Here is a 20,748-nt window from a genome sequence, read left to right on the forward strand (position 1 = left end):
ATCATCTTTAAAAATCTATATTTTGGTTCACTGACAGCTTCTCCACCAGATCCAGATCCATCAGATGACACTGACGCTAATATTTAATTGCATTTAATATATAAATGCAGAATTTACCTTGCCTTGCCATTTGATATTTGTGAATTCTTTTGTTTTATGCCTACGGTAATTGTGACTTTTTACATACTATCACTATTACATACCTCGAGTCACAAGCAACCCTATACACTTTTTACAAAAAATTTGTTAGAAAACATTCTTTTATAGAAGTTTTCTTGTAATACTGTTTATAATGAAAATATTGAGAAATACTAATGTCTGACTTTTAAAAAAATAAATGAGAAGGAGCTTAAATTGTAATAACATTGCAAAATATTATTGTTTTTACTGATTTTTGATAAAAATAAATGCATCCTTGGATGAGACTTTTCTCAAAAACATAAAAAAATCTTCCTTTCAAACTTTTGATCAGTAGTGTAAACAAAGACTGAAATAATGATTTATTGAAATAATATATCCAGCAAAGTTAATTTCAATATTCACAAAAATGTTTTCCCAGAAGTGACTTGGTTAACAAGGAGTTAAATTTTTAATACAGAAATGTACCCAAGAAAGTATAAAAATACCGAAATGCAGAAATATTGTATTTAGCAAGTCCAGCAGTATGCCATTCGGATCAAGATCTTTTGAACAAAATGGAAATGTATTCCCATATTGTGTACATTCAGCAAAACTTATAATGAATGTAACAGATTCAATAAAACAAAGGGTAGATAAATTAGGTTGTCATGGTTTTAAACATGCGTATCACACTATAATACAGATATGGTTTCTTCCTTTTCCCATCGTCAGCAGCATCTATGAAATCAAAGGGCTGATTTATGTTGGTATTTCAGACCAATTCATCTAATAAGCATCATTAGAATCAGCCGAACACAACCTTAATGACCAACTAATGGTCACTGGTCCATTTTGAATGTCAAAAGAGCCTTTCAGTTTGAAACTTTTACAGAAACAGCTCACCATCAGGTCCTCACTGCTGCCTTTACAACCACAAACAAAGATCTTACATTTGAAATCAAGAAGGAAAAGCTACACTGAACTTATTCATACCGCTCACCGGAACAACAAAGTTATGAGGCAAACACAAGCTTTGATCATGTTGTTTGATGCGTGTCGGGAGTTTCCATCACAGAGGAGCATGAGATACTATCATCCTCTCAGTCCTGACAGCACAGAGGCGTTTGACGTCTTCAACAGGGCCAGATATCTTAACGCCTCACTAACTTCACCTCAAGCTGTTATTGTCATCAAAGCTGATAAACGATCGGAGGTATGAAAGCTGTCAGTGTGTGTAAACAATCCCAGTTTCAAATATCACATCATTCTCATACATTCAAAATGATCATTAAAAAAATAGCAGTACTTTTTTTTTAAAGGTCGAATGTATAGTTTAGTAGTTATAAATATAAATATATATTAAATAACTAAAGTGTATGGATGCACTTACAGAAACTTACTGCGACTGCTTGCTAATATAATATAATATAATATAATATAATATAATATAATATAATATAATATAATATAATATAATATAATATAATATAATATAATATAATATAATATAATATAATATAATATAATATAATATAATATGTAAAACACCCACTCTAAAAAATGCTGGGTTATTTCAACCCAAATTTGGGTCAAAAATGGACAAACCCAAATGTTGGGTTAAAAATGTAATTAAAAAATGTACAGTTGAAAAGTGAAAGTTGAAGTCAATTTTAAATTTTGGGTTTGTCCTTATTTTACCCAATTTTGGGTTAAAACAACCCAGCGTTGTTTAGAGTGGAATTTATAATATTCCGAAATTGCATCTAAAAATATATTATTTAAAAATAACAATTGTCTTTAGTACAAAAAAAGGCATTTAATGATTCTGTAAATGATGATCCAAATTAGTTTACGAATATAAAATATAGTACACTCTAAAAATTGCTGGGTTGTTTTAACCTAACTTTGGGTCAAATATGGACAAACCCAGCCATTGGGTTAAATATTTTAATTACAATTTTAACAACGTTCGGGTTTGTCCATATTTGACCCAAAGTTGGGTTAAAACAACCCAGCATTTTTAGAGAGTTAGTTTAATGTGACCTTAAATGTATCTAGAAAAGTTATCAATTGAGCATCCGTCGAACTGCTGCTGGGTAACAAAGGGCCAAGTCTTTATTCATGTAGCAGAAGCTTTTATCCAAAGTGACTTGCAAATCAGGATAATACAAGCGGAACTGATTAATCCAAGAAAGAAAACAATATCAGAAGTGCTACCAGACCAAACTTCACAAGACAACAGTATATTTCTGCAGCAGAACTGGAAGTGCATTAAAACAGACAGTAGGCTAGAGAAGAGATTTGAGTGCAATTAAACAAAATGTCATAATTAAGGTCTGCATTATTTACGCTTCACTTCCCATCAGCGTTGAGGGCTTATTTTGCGATAATGACCATCTAACTGTACATGATCTCTCACTGAGAACTTTTTAGAAAGCCAGTTTCAATAAAAATAATTGTGTTCAGTACTATACTGAAAGTGCAGAAAAGCATTGTAGGTCTTCTGTTAACACCTCTATCAATTATTGACTCATTCTAATATCAAAAATAAATGCTGCTGACACGGTTCGGTTTTAATGAAGAAAACATGTGAAAGGTGCACAACCATTTCTGCTGTACCTCTGAACCTCACTTCAGTAAAATTACTTTGATCAATTCAGGTGTGAAAAGCTCATTTGAATGCCTAATTTTTGCTGCGTACTCGTTCTGGGTCACTGCCTCTGAAGTCTCCGGCTAAATGTGCCATGTATACAGCAGGTAAATACACACATGGATACGCAAACACCAGCAAACCTCGTGTTTGAAACTAGCTGAAAGTTGTTTGAACATCTGAACTGCTCGCCTGATGAAAAAGAGCTTTTATTGTGTTACCGCTGTGAGACGCACAAGATCTGACAGGGCTTTTGTTCAACATCCCTTGGAGTTACACAAAACTGCTTTTAAAGGAACAGAACTAGAATTAAAGAAATAAGTCAGACAAACATCGTTTACTCATCCTCATGTGGTTCAAAACCTGTGATTTACTTTCATGGAACATAAAAAGAGATGTTTTGCAGTTCAACTAAAGCATGTGTCCGTTGAGCTCCAAAACCATCAGAAAAGTACTTTTTTCTTTCTTTCTTTCTTTTGCATTATAAATATTAGATGCAAAAAGTTCAACTTTAAAAAAATAATAAACAAAAAGTAGACATGTTAAACTGAAATAAGTTGAAGAACTAAAACTAACACTGAAATACAAATAATATATAGGAATATTACAAAAATGAATACAAATGGCAAAAGCACCTAAGAAAGTACTCAAAATTAAAGACACAATATGTAAGTTTTTTTCTCCACAAGAGGGCGCAGTTTCCAACAATACCAAAGGCGTAGGTTGATGACGCAGTGATGAGCTGAATGATGGGACTTGCTGTCAAGCTGATGGATCTAATAAATGTTGATGGATGAGAGCAAACATTCATGTTTTTTAACAGGTCACGATTGCTAAAGAGACAGATATCACACGCGAGTCCCGCGGATATAAAGGAATAAGGACATGTAATTCTACCTAACGACTCGCAAGTGCTGGATTACTCACACAGGTCAGTTTATTAGACATATTAAACTTGTGAGGTAACGCAGCGCTGCTTCACTTGGTCTAACGTTACACTATCACACTAAACGGCATTTAAATGTGCGTTGAAAGTTATAATGTTATACTACGTGTTAGTTCGTTTGCTATACGAAACTAGCAGTAATCTAGATTAACATTAGAATAACATACTGACCATATTCTAACATTTCATCATGTTGAGCTCATGTTATATAACATTGATTTGTTTCATGTGCATTTGCTCAGCTGTCTAATAAAGCTGTGGTGTCGTGACTCGTGAAGATCTGTCGAGTCCAAGCTAGTCGCGGACGTGAAGCTCTCGGCATCTCAAAAACGCCACGCTGATATTGATCCTCATTTTAGTTCTTGTTAGTCCCAAAGTCTGATTGCCATGGCCTATGTTTGAAAGAAACGCTAAACGTTACGCACTACGCAGTTGTCCAGCATGGCTACTGCAGTAAGAACGGAAACCGAGGACAGTGCGGATATTGCGTCATCAACAGGCAACATTTTTTTCCCGGACGGCCACTTATTTAAAATTGGAATTTCTCTGAAATAAAAAATATTTGGTGACTTTTGCGATATTGTAAGTACACAACTGCTGGAAATATATCACACTGTACAAGTGTATTTGGGGTATTTTATTACAAAATTCTTACATATTGTACCTTTAAAATGAAAACTATAAATGCTATAATAGTACTAAAATAACACTAGCATGAAACATCCTGAAATGCCGTATATGAGATTCGAGAGCTAGCGAGGAGGGATATATATTCATTTTCATTCTGCTCCTCACACAAACCTATCGCTTGGCTTAAAAAAACAAGCCAAATCGAGTATTTCATGATCTTTTTTTGGTCCTTTTTTGTCATTTTTGGAGCTTGACAGTCAATAACCTCCACTTTCATTGTATGGAAAAGAGCAGCTTGGACATTCAACAGAATGTCTCATTTTGTGTTTCACACAAGAAAAAAAAATCATGCAATAAAAAATTGCACTGGTGTTTTTGAACAAAATATCAAACATTTCTTGAAACAAGATACATTTATTTGAGAAGCAATGCAGCAAAAGATATTAATACTTGTTTTCAGATAATACATCTTTAACTGTGTATGAAGAGTTATGAAGTGCCATTTGAAATTTTCATTTTTATCAAGCTTGTATATTTAAGTTCACTTAAATGGCAATGAAGATGACCCATTAATTGTCATGTACTGTAAGTGAAATTACTAAAATTAAATATACAAGCTTGATAAAAATGATCATTCTAGAAGAAAATTTCAAATGGCACTTAGAGGCTTTTGCATCTGAACTCTTTGCATTTTATTTCTCAGACTTGATTTTAGTATTAAAAAATAATAATAAAAAATAAATCAGACACTGCAGTAAATATACTTATATTCAAAATAAAATATAAGAAAACAAGTGCTTATAGTAAGTCATAATGCAGTGTTGCATCAAGTGAATTATCTAGTGTTTTTTTGAAAATTAAAGAGGAAAAACAAGCCAATAACACTCATTTAAAAACACTTAGTAATGTCCAATTATCTCTTTTAACAGAGTATTTCTCTATTAAACCTAAATCAACAACTGAGCTATAGTGAAAACCTGCACGTTTTTCCCTAATTAGTCTATGCCGATGTGTTTGATATCTTTCTTGGAAGCGCACGCTAATAATAAGATGGTAAACCACAAAGCAGAATAGTTTGACAGCTTAGTACAGCAAAATGTTGTTTAACCTTTCACTAGACAGATCAGCTAATTAACAGCATCCACACACACACACACACACTTTTGGTCCACAGCCATATTGAACAAGCTCCGGTGTGAAAGAATCACAGTCTCCCAGCAGGCGGAGAGGGCTTGTGTGATGAAGCGCTCTGATTGGCCGTTGCTATAACAATAGGGGAGGAGAGACAGCCAAGTGGGGGTGGAGACCCAGCATGATTATAAAATCCTTCAGTGAGGCACATTTGCTTCCTGTATGTTTTTATTTTTTTATTTATTTTCTGTTATGTTTCCTCCTGTCAGAAGGGTCTCTCATGAGCAGAGGTAGGAGGGATCGCAGAGAAGGGACGCGAGATAAACGCCCGTGTCTACTGCATGCACCCATGCATGCGTGCTGCAGACTAAATAAGACACCTCCAGGCTTGGATTATCTGTGTGCCGGTGCGCTGACTGCCTTCAGACCTGGAGGCCGCCCTCCTCCTCCTCCTCCTCTTTCTCCTCCCTTTCACACTGAAGGAAGAGTAGAGTAGAGACGGTCTACTGTTTGCCTCCTGCAGACTCCAGCCACTCCTGTGAGTATGCAACCGTGTCTGTGTTGTTACATGAACTGTCATGACTTTTGAGATGCTTCTGACTGTGTCTGCTGCACTTTGATGCACTGCTGCTGTGGTTGTCGTTTCGATCTAGACTGAAGCCTTCTGATTAAAAGCGTACACCTAGCGCTCGATTAACGCTCTTTCCCTTCAGGTTTCGCTCATCTTGATAAACCCACATGCTGACGCGCAGTGACGCAACGCATGCGGCTTCGGGGTCATGCGTGTTCAAAGCCTACACACACTCGTGATTCACACTCCGGGACTATACAGTAGATTTGCAGAGAGAGTCCTGAGAACAGTGCAATGTTTACATAACACGCCTGCTTATTGTAACCTATCTGACAGCACTCGAACGCACAAATAGAGTCGGTCAATAACATTAGTGTGAAGCAGGACCAGTGTGATGCCACAATAGGCGGCCGGCGGTGGCTCATTAGTGCAGAAAGGAGCTATTAATAAACTAGTCATGTATCTTGAAGTCAAGCAGCTTTAAAGCTTCCCTATATGCTCACCAAGGGCTGAAAATGAGAGGAAAAAGTTCTTGATGATGGTCCACAGATAAGCGTTTTGGTTTCTGGATCTTCAAAGCGACAGTATGTGATGGTTTTCCACAGAACAAGAGAGTAAAAAGTTGTTTGAGAAACTTTAAAACTTGTCCTGTCAAAGCATGAATTCACAAACAAATGTCACTCTCACAACTCTTCAGATCAGATCTCAAATGTTCATGTGACCACAGAGAGGATCCACGGGCACGTTGTATTTGCTTGAGGGCAAGTGACTTGTTATTTACTTACTTAGTTGCTTTTGAGACTAATTACTTATGAGAAATGTTCAGACATTTGATTGCGTATGTTGGTGTCTTGCCAAATCTGAGCACAGTTTAAGACTTTTGAAACACTAGAGACACATGGGTGGACTGGGGAAAAAGAAAAAGCCTCTATTTCATTTAAGAAACACTTGAGATACTGAAGAGATGTGTAACTTCCTATGGGTGGAAAACTACTGGAAACAATAATAGAAATGGGTATTTTTAAATCAGTTGACTCAGTTTCCTTAAAATTTGCTGTTCCAAGAGTGGACGATTACCTTGGTTTAAGAGAGAGAATATGAGGTCAAACCTGTGATGCGGGGAAGACAACAGCATTATATAAGTTTATGAGTTCCTTTATAGGATGAGAATATGACAGATATTATCACCTCAGTCTAGACAGCCAGCATTTCCTCTCAAGGCTAAATTGTGTATTCAGGAGGAGCAATTGGGGTTTGTTGGTCCTCTAACTCGGTTAATTTCCTTCCTCGACTGTGAAGACTTACTTCGGGAAGGCGATTGAAGATAATTGCGCAAATGGGTCTAGGAGGAGAGCATCAAATGAGAGGTTTTATTGCTCTTTTGAGATAAACTGAGCCACTCATACAGTATAGTCCTGGCTGCGAAGGCTGCAGTGACGCACACAAATGTCCTAAGCAAAACGTATCATATATCATGTGCTTGGATCCGGTGATGTTAATGGCTCTGTGTAAGTATCAGGAAACAACAAAAGCTCCTTCAAGAATTTCCCTGTGGTTTGTATCCAAGCTGGGATACAATTTCAGACCCATGTGATTATAAAAGAAGTGCTTTTTGCCTTTCTTCCCCACCTTTGAAATGGAAATGACACAAAATTCCCTGCCTAGAGACGGAAATAACACATCAGGAGACTGAATGTGCACAAACCCCACCCAGTATTGTGGACGATTCTCGTTAATCAAAAGAGCTGCTGTGCTTTGATGGTGAAAACAAGAAGATGAGAACAAGGTCGACCCAACATGGACACCAGGGTACAGGCCTGGGGCGGCGCGGAGATCTCCGTTCAACCTCTTCACCATCTGCCCTCTCACGATCTCTCGCCTCACTGGCATCAGTGCTCACGGCCCTGTGAACTAATAACCTCTGTTCGCACCGCTAGCCAGCGTTTCTGAGTAATGTTCACACCACCGACAGATTCATCACTCAAAACAAGATGCTGGATTTCGCCGGTGATGAACTGCAGATGTCAATGAACTTGCGTAGAGTTTGCAATAGGAATGATGAACAAATTCTTAAAGCACATTATGAGTAGATTTACGGTGTATATTAACCATATCCTTATGAAATAACCATTATATTGAAGTTCCCTCAGGTTCTGAATAAAATGAAAATTTGGAACTTGAGGGATGCAAATAAAAAGTTAATAACATTCAAGTTAGAAGGAGTAAAACTAATATTATTGAATAATTGTAATGCAGTAGTAGAAAACTTTTTTCTGATAATTTACTCACCCCCATTTCATCCAAGATGTCCACGTCTTTCTTTCTTCAGTCCAAAAGAAATGTTTTTGATGAAAACATTCCAGGATTTTTCTCCATATAATGGACTTCAATGGGAACCAAACGGTTCAAGGTCCAAATGAGAGTTTCAGTGCAGCTTCAAAGGGCTTTAAACGACACCAGATGATGAATAACGGTCTTATCTAGCGAAGCGATCGGTCATTTTTTAAAAAAATAAATAAAAAAAGTTTAAGTTTTATAAGCACAAATGCTCGCCTGGCTCTGTTCTGTGATGCATGTTCGTGACTCTCCTGTTTGAATTCTTTCACCAAAATGCACGAATCTTTTTTCGAGTCATTTCATTCATTTCGTTCGTTGAATGAACCAAATGACTCGAAAAAAAAGGTTCGTTCATTTTGATGAACGAGTTCGAACAGGAGAGTCACGAAACTGTCTTTTGGACCTTGAACCGTTTGGTTCCCATTGAAGTCCATTATATGTAGAAAAATCCTTAAAAAGCTTAATTTCTTTTCGACTGAAGAAAGAAAGATGTGGACATCTTGGATGACATGGGGGTGAGTAAATTATCAGCAAATGGTTTTTTTAAGATAACTCCTTTAGTACATTTCCATAAAATTGGCAAGTTTTAATGTTGCTCAACAACCATAAGCAAGCAACTAAACTCTGTATGAGATGCATCCTGTTCTATATTTACATTAACTCCACATTTCTTTGTCGCTCTCACATGTAAATAACGTAAAGCAGAATTTCTACAAGTCCGTCTACACATCCTCACAACACCCAACTCGAGTTTGTACAGCACTTAATCAGAAAAGTACTTCAATTCATGTGCAACTGGAATAATGAGTAATTAAGACTCACTAATTGATACATCCTGCTCTGTTGTAGAAATAGTCAGTGTGCAAATAATATGAGAAACACAACTTAAACTGTATTTTGATACACCAAGCCCAGCTAGATAACAATCAGATCATTTTGATTCTATACTTAATATAAACCATAAAAAACTGGTACTGATCCTAACAGCCGTAGATGCATTTTATACATTAACTCCCGCATATCCTTCTGTTTTGACTTCTTTTGTAAGATTCAAACCTCTCCCCACTTTGCAAGTCACACTCAGAACAGTCAGGGAGAGGAAGAGTGAGAGAAAAAGAGAGATACACTATTGATCTGCACAGACTAATTATGGTGTTTAAAGTCTCTATAGGGCACCGATTGATTTACTAGAAATAACTGATAGGAGGAGTGCTTATTGATCAAGCGTTGCTTCAGAGCTCTGATGACATCAGTATAAACCTGTGAGTGATTACAGGAGACTAATGGTGTGCTGCTAGAAAAATGATTAAACCCTAATTAATAACCTTTATAGTATATGGCACCAGGTGACAAAGGTTGGCCCACTCTTCTATTTAGAACCAGAAATGGTTCCATCCCCCACTTCAAATGTGGAATTCCAAAATGGTTCTATATAGAACCAATTTTTTTTGGTAAAAGGTTCTATTGGCCAAGTATGGAACCCCACGGTTCTATATAGAACCCAGAGGAACCCTTTTTTTAAGAGTGTATAGAACCTTTTAGGGGTTGCAAATACGTAGCGCTGATAGAACCTTTTCAGGTTCTATATAGAACCTTTTCTTCTAAGAGTGTATTTTAGAACTGGCTATACATGCATACACATCAGCTTAGCATGTATGCCAGAGCTGCTTTTGCGGCAGAACAAATTTATTCTCTGTTGCAGGAGTTCTTTCAATAATAGGAATGATCTGAGGGATAGGCTTATTAATGGTATTTCCCAAGTCAAACATTAAAAACCACTCAGAACGCCCATGCAAAGGTCTAGCAATGCTTCAAAAACCATCTTACAACACCCGAGCAACTGCGTAAGTGCAAAAAAACCCTACAATAACACTCTAATACCTCAGAAACAAACAAATGATGCAGAATACCCAAGCAATCAAGTGACACACTAAAAATCACTCAGAATACCCTAGCAACCACACAGCAATGCACAAACCACTCAGAACGGACCGTCACCCGCATAGCAACAAAAAACACTCAGAACAGACTAGCAACCACATAGCAACAGCATATAAAAACCACTTGGCTAATCTATTAGGTTAGCTTAGCAAAGCAACACCAACACTTTTAGATAAACTGTTAGTCAAGATTTGGCTTCAGATGCATGTAATGTTAGCCTTTGTAGGTCTGGAATGTGTCATGACTCGTATCATGGTGACTCATAAGACCTGTAATAATAGACGAACACTAATCATGTTAGTCATGATATATTTCCCCATGTGTTGCATGTGGCTGTTTGTGTTCATTTAACTTCCCTGTTCAAGTCTTTCATTTTGGCATGAACTGTTCTCAGTTCAGTCTTTTCTCTGTGAATATCAGGGTGAAGATGTGCCACCTACAGTGCAAACCGAGCTAGTCACCCAGCGGAGCGGAGGTAGTTAGCCCGTCAACACTTTCATTTCTATTAATCATATCTCGTTGAGGCTATTTATTGGTCATATCTTCTAGAAATCAGTTCCACAGGACATATCCATTATTCATAATTAGCCAGCCATTTAGCTGTATAGCTCGATTTTCTGTGCTTGAACAGACTCCGTCTAGCACTGACAGCCTCATTGTTTAGTTTTGGTGTCAGGAAAGAAAAATCCCAAATTTATGTCCCCTCATAAGTCCTGATATATAAATATAGCCTATTTTAAACAAGATTGTAGAACTCACATAAAAATATAATACACAGGAATCATGCATCTCTCATTTCAGAAGTCTGAAATCAAAAGTCAACGATCTCGAAATAAACTCAAACATTTTTCATGAGATTCCAAGACCAAGTTATCGGAGCTAATTTTCACATCCATTTTTGTAATAGCTTTAGCCTTAAAAAGCATGTCTAGGAAATTTGAGGAGAAACACAGACACATAAAACATAACCCAAAACACTATTAAGCCCCCCTGAAATATGAAATGGCAACCAGTGAGCATAAATCAATCAAACATAAGATAAAGTCTCTGCTAGCTTAGCAAAAACACTAGCATTCATGTGCCTCAGACTAGCTGATTCCCTGTCATGTTTACAGTAGCTAACCTGCTGTTTGCAGTAAATAAAGGAAGGAAATGTTGCCCAACATTTCAAGTTAATCCAGTTTTACTCATAAAAGGGCAACATATTGACCTCTATATGTCAAACTCAAGTAAAGTACTGTATTTATGGATCGCTAAAGATTTTGATAATGCCTGCTAGCAATCGTCACAGCGGGAGGGTAGAAACTCAATGCATCTAAGGAGCGACAAAATGACCATGTAGTCTTGATAAAAATCACAGTTTGTTCTTTCTCACCAGGCTCAGTTTCTTTTCACGTTATTGTGAGGCAGCTGAACGAACACTAGCACGACTATTAAAGATGTTTAGCTGATAGTTGCCAGTTCTGTTTTGTTATGTCTTTTTTAAATAAGAGGAACACTAGAGCCATTGTTTTAGCTTGACGCCAGAACATTTCTTTTTTTTTTGTTGTTTGTGCATCTACATAACTAAAGAAAGAGCTTCTTGTAGTGAAACAAGGCATCTCTGGCGTCGGTCATAATGACGCGGACAGTGAAAACAAAGGTCGTTTTTATTGCTTTTTACTGCTGGTAGGCTTTCTAAAAATATATGATCACTCCCTCCCCCAGATTTGTGTGCATTTTGAAGTCAAGTGTTTACTCAAGTAATGAAAAGCGTCCGAGAAAATGAAGGAAAATTATATGACACCAGCACTAACAGCATTACTAATGCATCATTCACAGCTCGCTCCTTTCTGAAAAAGACAGTCTAATGTGGCAGTCAAAGTAACATGCATCTTTATCTATGTCCACACATGCCGTGAAGCCAAAGGCAATGACAAATGGCCCTTCCTGTCATGCCATTTTCGGCTTGGCCAAATATTAAGCTGTCTTTGTGTCCTTGGAACCCATTTATCTTAGTTTAGTCGTATGATTTTATAGCTTGACAGGCAGGAATATTGTATCGGGGCGATACGCATTTGAGGTGTCGTCATCCGTCTTAAGGGGAACGTCTCAATTTCACAACCGCTGGGGCTGGACGAGTTACAATGCATTCAAATAACCATTGGCTCCTTATAATAACATGACGAGAGAACCACTGGCCCCCAAAATGAAATGTTTAGGAACCAAATGACTGGAGTTGTCAAATAACATAATCTCTCACTATAGACGGCAGTTCAGAAGCAAAGTTTTGTTTAATTGTACCTAACTATACTAAACAATAGCCTGTACTATTTATATAACACTTTTTTTAAACAAAAGTGTTGTGTATCTTTAACTACATGTTGACTAGTGAACAATCACTAATGGGCTCTATGCACGGCGTTATTTCCGGTGAAGGATTAAGGATGCTCGATAACTTCCGCCGATCATACAGTAGAGTCCAATGCAATACCGAGAATTTATATTGAATTTTATACTCCATGGTTATACTAATGAAATGTTAGTCACAAAAACAGATAAAACAGACACCCCTCGTTGTGTTTATGCTTCTTTTTAAAATTATATTAAATAAACATAACTATATATAAAATTACATCTAAACGTATGTACGTTTCGTTTCAAAGACGGGAGGACAGTAAATATTGAAGACTCTGCCATAATCCCGTTTTCTCCGGTTTTCCTCCGCTTTAATCAACACAACCGGAAATGGACGAGCATCCTTATGTCAAATGCGGAACTTATGCGTGCCGTGCATATAGCCCATAGATTAAATTTACTCACCCTCATGTCGTTCCAAATCCGTAAGACTTTCGTTGATCTTCCGAACATAAATTAAGATCTTTTCAATGATCTTTTCAGTCCAAATTTTCTGAAGAGACTTGATCGCTTTATATGATGAACAGATTTAATTTAGGCTTTTATTCACATTATATAAAGATTGATCAGCAAACAAACAGAAGCTCAACGAACTGGTTTGATGAATGAGAATGAACCTCATTGGTTCTTACAGAAGCTCAAACATGCTGTTTCATTCATGAGAATGAAATCTGAAAGCTCTTTTCATTAAAAAAGACCTTCATTTGTGTTTCGAAGATAAACGGGTTTGGATTGACATATCAGGGTGAGTAAATGACAAAATTTTAATTTTTGGGTGAAGTATCCCTATCAAACATTAATTGGCCAAAAATGACTCACAGTTTAGCGAGTGATTCCAATATATTTGTGAGTTTGAGACTGCTCCAGATTCATAAGAGTCATTAAATCAATGTCATAAAAAGACACACATTGAGGAAAATAAACTTCTCTCATCCATAGCTCATTTAAGGTGAAAATTACAACATGTATGTCTGTATCTCTGATCTGAAAACACAAGTAAAGTATCACGTTAATAGTTAAAAAAGTACAAAAATAACTGCTTTACTCAGGTTTTGTTTTGGCTTCCTAAAAGAACAGGCTTTAGTGGGATCTGGAATTCAGTGTAATCGCTTGTAGGGATGTCATTCTGAGAAACAAGGGCAACGTTGTGCTGGCATATTGCGAGTTGTAAAACCGCACTGAAGCATGATTTGAACGAGCGCTTCTGTCACTGAGGCGTAAACTAATCTGACCGCAGGACTGAGCGCGGCTTGTCTTTATGTGGTTTGGGTTTGAGTCAGAATTGAAAATCTGGGTTACATCCTAATGCAGCCATTAAAGCATTATTGCAGAGGCAAACCATCTTGAGATGATGGACATGAATCTTCTGATGGACAGGTAGGCTAAATTAATACGTTCAATAAGATAAACGTAAATGTACTGCATGTGAAAGTTATCTTTAGAATCACCCATGGGAAAGACAAATCACACATGACATTTTGTCAATATCTCAATTGTTTCACCTAGACAGCTAGCCTGCTTAAAACTAGACCATTCTCAGTCGTAACCGAGTTATGGTCTGGCAAAGTGAATCATTTCCAGAGGGGCGTCAACAACAGACGTCGTGGATAGGCCTAAAACCAATCAGAGCGATGAAGGAGATGACGTATGCAGAGCGGTTGTTCTTTGCTCGGTTTTTAACAAAAAGGAAACGTTCAAATCGCTTAAAACACATGCAATAGATGATTCGAACGAGTGATGTTCGATGACGGCATCCATCTTTGTAATGTAGGCTACAAATGTGCTTCAAAATCCCAGTGCTGACGTCATCGTGTAAAGCCCGCCCCAACGTTTCTGATTGGTGCCTCGATTTCGACGGATTGGAAATGGGCTTGAATGAGCTCTTGACTACAGTACCTTTCAGAGCAAATCTGCCGGCAAATCACACACCATTCACCATGCCTTGAGATTGGCATGGTTTTACTTCAGTTAGCCTAATAGCTGGTTTGATTTGCATTGAAAGGTCTAGGTGTGGTGGAAGGTGTGGGGATATTTTAATCCCAAAGGCCAAGGGAACTTTATCAGGATGCATATTATCCTGGATCCATGAAATAACTGGCTTTTAAAAATAAAAATCTGCCTGACTCTATGGGAATTTAACATAGGTCTGTCCTGACTTATGTATGCACCCTGTATTTTAAGGAAAAACATTTATTTATTTATTTATTTATTTATGATACATTATTCATTCACAAAGAAAATTTGTGTCCTTAAGGTTGGAGTTTTCCTCATTTTTCTAATTAAGGCATTAAGATACATATCGAAAAGATGATTTTTTATTCCTCTTTTTAGGCAACTTTAGCATGGGTGTCCAAACTTATTCACACCATTGTAAATAATCATTTTAGTCCAAAAATGCGCAGTTATTTGGCAGTTGGGTCTTTTCAAGCTCGGATCACGTTCTCACCACAAACGAACCGCTCCAGGGTTAGTTTGAAAGCGTACCGAGACCACCTCGCTTGTTTGGTCCGCTTTTGGTGCACCCGAGTGCGAATGCTGCCTTCACACCTGTCCAAACGAACCGCACTTTAGTGAAATTCAATCGAACTAAATGAGGCAGGTGTGAAAGCACCCTAAGACATTGTTTTTTAATATAGAGAAAGATCATGAATCGATTCTCATTTATCTGTCCTGTTTACTGTGACTTCCACTGTGTCCTCAAGACTTCCCTCAAAACTAACACCAATGCCGCTGAGACACTATCCCTACGTAGTTCATTCCTCGCTTTACTGATTTAACTCACACAACAGCAAGGCTAAATTACACGTCTGCTCCAAATTGCCATTGTTTTCACTCATTTTACTCAGAATACTGGCAAATCTAGAGGAAAAACATGTCATTATCTGTTGCTGGCTTTTACTTTCATTATCAACTTTCAAAACAGCCCCACAATTTCAGGCCTGAATGGTTTTACGATTTTTAACACCATTGTCTCAACAAATTGTGGCAACAGTCTTGTAATACCGTATATAAGAGCCAATGTAAGCGGCAATGAGCACCTGATGTTTCCCTTTACTGGAGCAGCACCTTTATTCCTCCTGAGACGACATTACAGGGGTGAACTTCTGGATGAAAGGACTCAGTCGATCCCCCTGGGCGTCTAAAAGAGGATCTAGGTCATCTTTTTACACATTCAAGGGGTTCGTACAAAATATAATTATTATTTCTGGATGAGTTGTTTTCTAGAAAAGCTGCAGTGTGTACTATGTCGAGGACAAATCATACATTAAATGTCTTATAAATAAAATAATATTGTACACAATTCTTTACTGAATTAATTACATGTAAAACAAAAAAAATCTTCACAAATACACAAATATTAAAATTCTGTCTGATAATCATAAGCCATTCATTATTATGATGTTATTGCTGATAACCAAATAAATTGCTGATATTAAATCTTAATAAATATATCTAAATGTGCATATTTTTATATAAATAAATATATAATATATTATAATAAATAAAATAAATATAAAAAAATAATAAATAAATAAATAATACATTGTAAATTCTATAAGTTAAATTAGAAATCACAATATTATAATATTCTATAATATTTTCTATTTATTTTTAAATCTGCAAATGCTTAATGTTGTCATTAAATTATCATTAAAGTGATTTAAGATTCAATTTAAATGAGCATTTTAAACAGGGAGAAATGAGCATACAAAGTGAATATTCTATATCATCCAAAATACAAATAAATTAAACCAAAAATTATTAATAAATCTATAAATTAAAAACTAATATCAACTGTTAACCAATATGGTGGAGATACAATGTGCATCAAAACACAATAACTAGAATTCAATGTTGTTGAAAACCAATTAAAAAAATGATATCAAAGTGCCTTACAAACCACCCAGTGAACAAGCCAAAAACAATAATAGCACTAAAAGAAAACTTTCAAGGAAATATTCTGTGTGTGTGTGTGTGTGTTTTCCCAAATCAAAACCCAGGTTCTTCACGAAAAGTTGAAAATGACAACTGCAATGCTACTGTTGATTAACAGTGACATTTACACCATACAATTACACGCAACAAGCTGTTTTTTTTCTTTGTGCATGAAAAGAGGGATATCCTTTTTCACCTTCAAATCAAATCACAATATTCAGCACCACCAGCTGCTCTCAGAGGTCTCCTTGTGGCCGTCTCTGCATGCTCTCATCCTAGACAAAAAAACTAGCATTTGATCAAGTGCAGTTTTGAATGAACTGAACCCACGGGCGCCTAAGCATCAATTAAAGTGTAGGTGAAATGATTTCCCTCTCTGTACGTCAGTCAGCCTCCACAATGCTCTGACGCCACTCCACTGGAGGGCTTAGCCGTGTTCGCCAAAGGCAAATGTCATGTTGTTTTCTCATTGTTCAATAAATGGACTCGGTAGATGGACATCTGTGCAGTAATGCCAGTGCTGTAATTGCAGCAGCAAAGCCAGATGGGAGAAAAAAAATCATTGGCTTTAATGTCACAAACAATCTCTGCAGGGTGTTTGGATGCTTGAAAAGTTTCCTTACACATCCAATAACCAGACTTGCAACTAGATTTGATCTCCATTCTTTTAATAATGGGCACATGAGGATGACCTTGGGTTTGGAGGGAATCTTTGGGGAGGGCAAACCCAGAATCAAACGCCATCCGATTGTCACTCGCGGGCGTACGCGGGAATCTAATAGGCAGATGAATCAAAAAAACGCCTTCATGTTTTCTCTCTAGTTTGGACGGATGCAGAAAAAGGCGAATTGTCCTGACACACTACCGTAGAGAAAGCAGCTTGAGACATCACTGTTGCACCATCAAGGGCTTCCCGCTGCCAAATGATGGGTTTTCCCGCTCTGAGCCGAGGGCCAAGTTGATCTGGCACGAGAACGAGAGCAGATGCCATTTGATGATGGCGAGCCAGAGACGGGACGGCCAAGCTCTGTCAGAGAGATCAGAATCTTCTCATTATTTTCTCACATCTTTTCATGTGGCAAGTCGTGTTCCCAATCAAAACCCGCCATACCCCGCAGAGTGTACGGTTTATAGAAAAACTAAATTAGGCTATGTTTTTCGGTGCGTTTTCGCCATGCGGGGGTTCTGGTTGCAAGTTTTCGTTGTGTATGCGGGGCCTTGAATGAGACCTGCGTGGATATTGGCTTTTTGGCCGGGTGCACGGCCTGCCAGTGTGTGCTCTTTGATTCATGTTGAGCCAGATCTGTAGTCTGCAAAGAAGACAAATGGGGCGCATCCTGATCTGGAATGCATTCCTGGCAATGAGCAATTAAGCAGCTTTGGAAAGTTAGTGAAAAAGGTAGATCAAATCAAAGTGTCTCTTTTATGTTCGCTATTTTCTAAAGACAGATTAATTACTGACAGCCTGACAGGCTGACTTAGTGTAAACAGACAAAAATAAAAAAGAACATCACCGATACTTAAAGGAAGAAATAACGTTCTGTCATAATTTGAACATAAAATAGAAATAGAAATCAGTTTGGTTCTTCCAAATAGCACGCCTTCTATATAAGAAAGTCAGGAAAGACATGAGGGTTAAGTAAATGATAATGGATAAACATGAAGTATTTATTCAAACACATTAAATATTGAAGAACAGATTAGGTAAAATACTACAAGTATGCAATATAGGTGCATATATTGAGCAAAATGCTCTCTAGCTGAGTTTTTGGAAATTTGCTGTTCTGAGGCATTACGTGACATTGTTTACAAGCTGATTTATTGACATCTTTCCGCGCTTGAGTGATTACATGGGACATGATACAGATTTTAGTAAGTTGTAATGTGTCTTTTCAACATACCCTCAGATGTTTGTGTTGTAAATATAAAGCGGAAGAGATGATCGGTTCACATGCGCTCCGCTTCACTTGATCTAAGGCGGCAACAGCGATTTGTTAAGCCACATTGAAGAGCGGCAAATTATTGTTTGAATTTCGTAATAAAGTTGACAGCTAAGACTTTTGCTGTGCCCGAAATCGTCCCCAATACCCTTAAATAAGGCACTATTTGAAAGGACAGCCATTTGTAGTGGTGTCCAAAATCATAGTGGACATTCAATCCCACAATAATGAGGTGTTACAACCGATGTAGACTCAATGGCTACATCAATTCACTCACTCGTTTTTATTCGCTCCATCAAGTAGACTATATTAGTGGAGTAATTTAAGGGATACACTGTAAAAATGAATATGCTTTATCTAATCAATAAAATTGTGGCAACAGATTACAAACAATATTATTAATTAAATTCAACAAATTAGAATTGAGTGATAATTAATTAATTAAACTAAAATATCTGAATAACAGACAGACGTCAAAGATTAATTAACCCTCTGGGGTTGTTCGTTTCAGAGTCACACTCGGGGTGTTCGGGTCCAAATGGACCCAAAGGGCGGAATTCATATTTAAAAAAAAAAAAATCATGATATTTTTTTTTACTCGTTTTTTATAATATTTTTTCTTTTTTTCTTTTTTTGGTGTTTTGAGAAAATTTCAAAAATAAAAAAAAAATATAATTAGTATTAATGCAATAATTATGACAAAATGTCCCCCCATTGAACATAATAGAAAAAATATTTAAAATTTTCTTTTCTTTTTTTTTTTTTAAAGCTGTATTTCATTTTAGAGTCAAGCCTAGGCCTAATAAAAGCATTTTTAGAGATTCACCCCTTCACTGTTGTGTGCTTTTTTTCAAGATCGTGGCTGATTTGTAGATTGTACGCACAAAAAAACTCAGTATTTTCACATTTTTGCCAATTTCCCATTCATTTTCTATGCGGGTCCATTTGGACCCGAACACCCCAAGTGTGACTATTTTTTTTACAACCACTTAGACTATTCACATCCTGTCCCCAATTTTTGGGGGTGTTCATATCAAATACCAACAAAGTCACCAAATTTCGGACCATTTCGTATTTAAATTCTTCGGGTCCACTTGGGCCGAACAACCCCAGAGGGTTAAGAACTCTTTATTTTATATTGCCAACATTGAAGACACTTGATGTTAATAAGCAGAATCACTGAAGGAGAAAACCATCATTTTAAAACAAACCTAAAACAAACACTGATCACCATAATGGTGACTTAAATGTACTTCTTTTATTACTCATTTTAAATGGTTAACTTTTAAGGAATTAATTTGATTAATTATTACTCAATTCTATTGTTAAATTGAATTAATAATATTGCTTGTAATCAGTTGCCACAATTTTTTGGTTAGATAAAGCGCATTCATTTTTACAGTGAGGGTATATTTCGAACACAGTTTCTGTTCAATATCAGAAAGTAACAAAGCCCAAAGCTTATTGAGATATAATGGATGGGAGAATCAATATTGGTTCTTCAAAATTGAAAATCGATTGAAATCGAGAAATCTGTATTTTTTTACCCATCTCTACATGTTCTTCAGGAAATGTCAAACTTTTATCTGCCTTGTGCGGCTGGTTTCGTTGCGCACAGACAGAGAGGTTAAACATTCAGTGTCTTTGCACACCTCACCAATGTTAATGCCATCTTTGATCTTGGCGTCTGCCAGGAGATGGAGAGAGGGAGTCAAGGACAGCAGGGGAGTTTGGGTGGAGGGCTGGCGAGCACAGCTGTTCCTCGCTGGTTCAGACATCCACAGACTCATTCAAAGGTCAACACATACTGTATCAGACTGCAGCTTTGCTAACAGTGCAGTACTCAATTAAGGGCTCTACATTAGGGGAATGTAAGCAGAGATGGATGTGACAGTGGGAAGATTACGTAATGAGAAACAGAATAGCTGGAATGAGAGGTAGGGCAAACAATGTGATTATAAAAACAATAGGATGTGATTCTGATATGATACGTCTGTCATTATCCCAATGTTAGCTTGAGGGTCAGATCAGACTAAAGTCAGCCATAAAGAGAGCATGGTTGCATGCAAAACATGCCCTACAGAAGCTTATATTACAAGATCAGAATGAATATCATTATACTTTCATAAATACTGGGGTTAATATCTAA

The 20,748-nt window shown here is 37.0% G+C and overlaps 1 protein-coding gene, 1 long non-coding RNA gene and 1 pseudogene across 2 annotated transcripts in view; 1 reads left to right on the top strand and 2 right to left on the bottom strand.

Moving 5' to 3' along the window:
• Nucleotides 1-20,377, bottom strand: part of LOC148970484 (uncharacterized) — a 37,505-nt pseudogene extending 17,128 nt beyond the window's left edge.
• Nucleotides 1-20,748, bottom strand: part of LOC148970483 (uncharacterized) — a 97,006-nt gene that overhangs the window by 34,356 nt on the left and 41,902 nt on the right. The gene's annotated exons all lie outside the window — the stretch shown is intronic.
• The window catches only part of cdk18 (cyclin dependent kinase 18), a 59,384-nt gene continuing 44,288 nt past the window's right edge, over nt 5,653-20,748 (top strand). The window contains exon 1 of the mRNA XM_089124904.1: nt 5,653-6,015. The gene's annotated coding sequence lies outside the window, so the exon portion shown is untranslated. The remainder of the gene's footprint in view (nt 6,016-20,748) is intronic.

The sequence above is a fragment of the Pimephales promelas genome, chromosome 21 (assembly GCF_988280905.1).
Source record: "Pimephales promelas chromosome 21, fPimPro1.hap1.1, whole genome shotgun sequence".
In the NCBI taxonomy this organism is placed as follows: domain Eukaryota; kingdom Metazoa; phylum Chordata; class Actinopteri; order Cypriniformes; family Leuciscidae; genus Pimephales; species Pimephales promelas.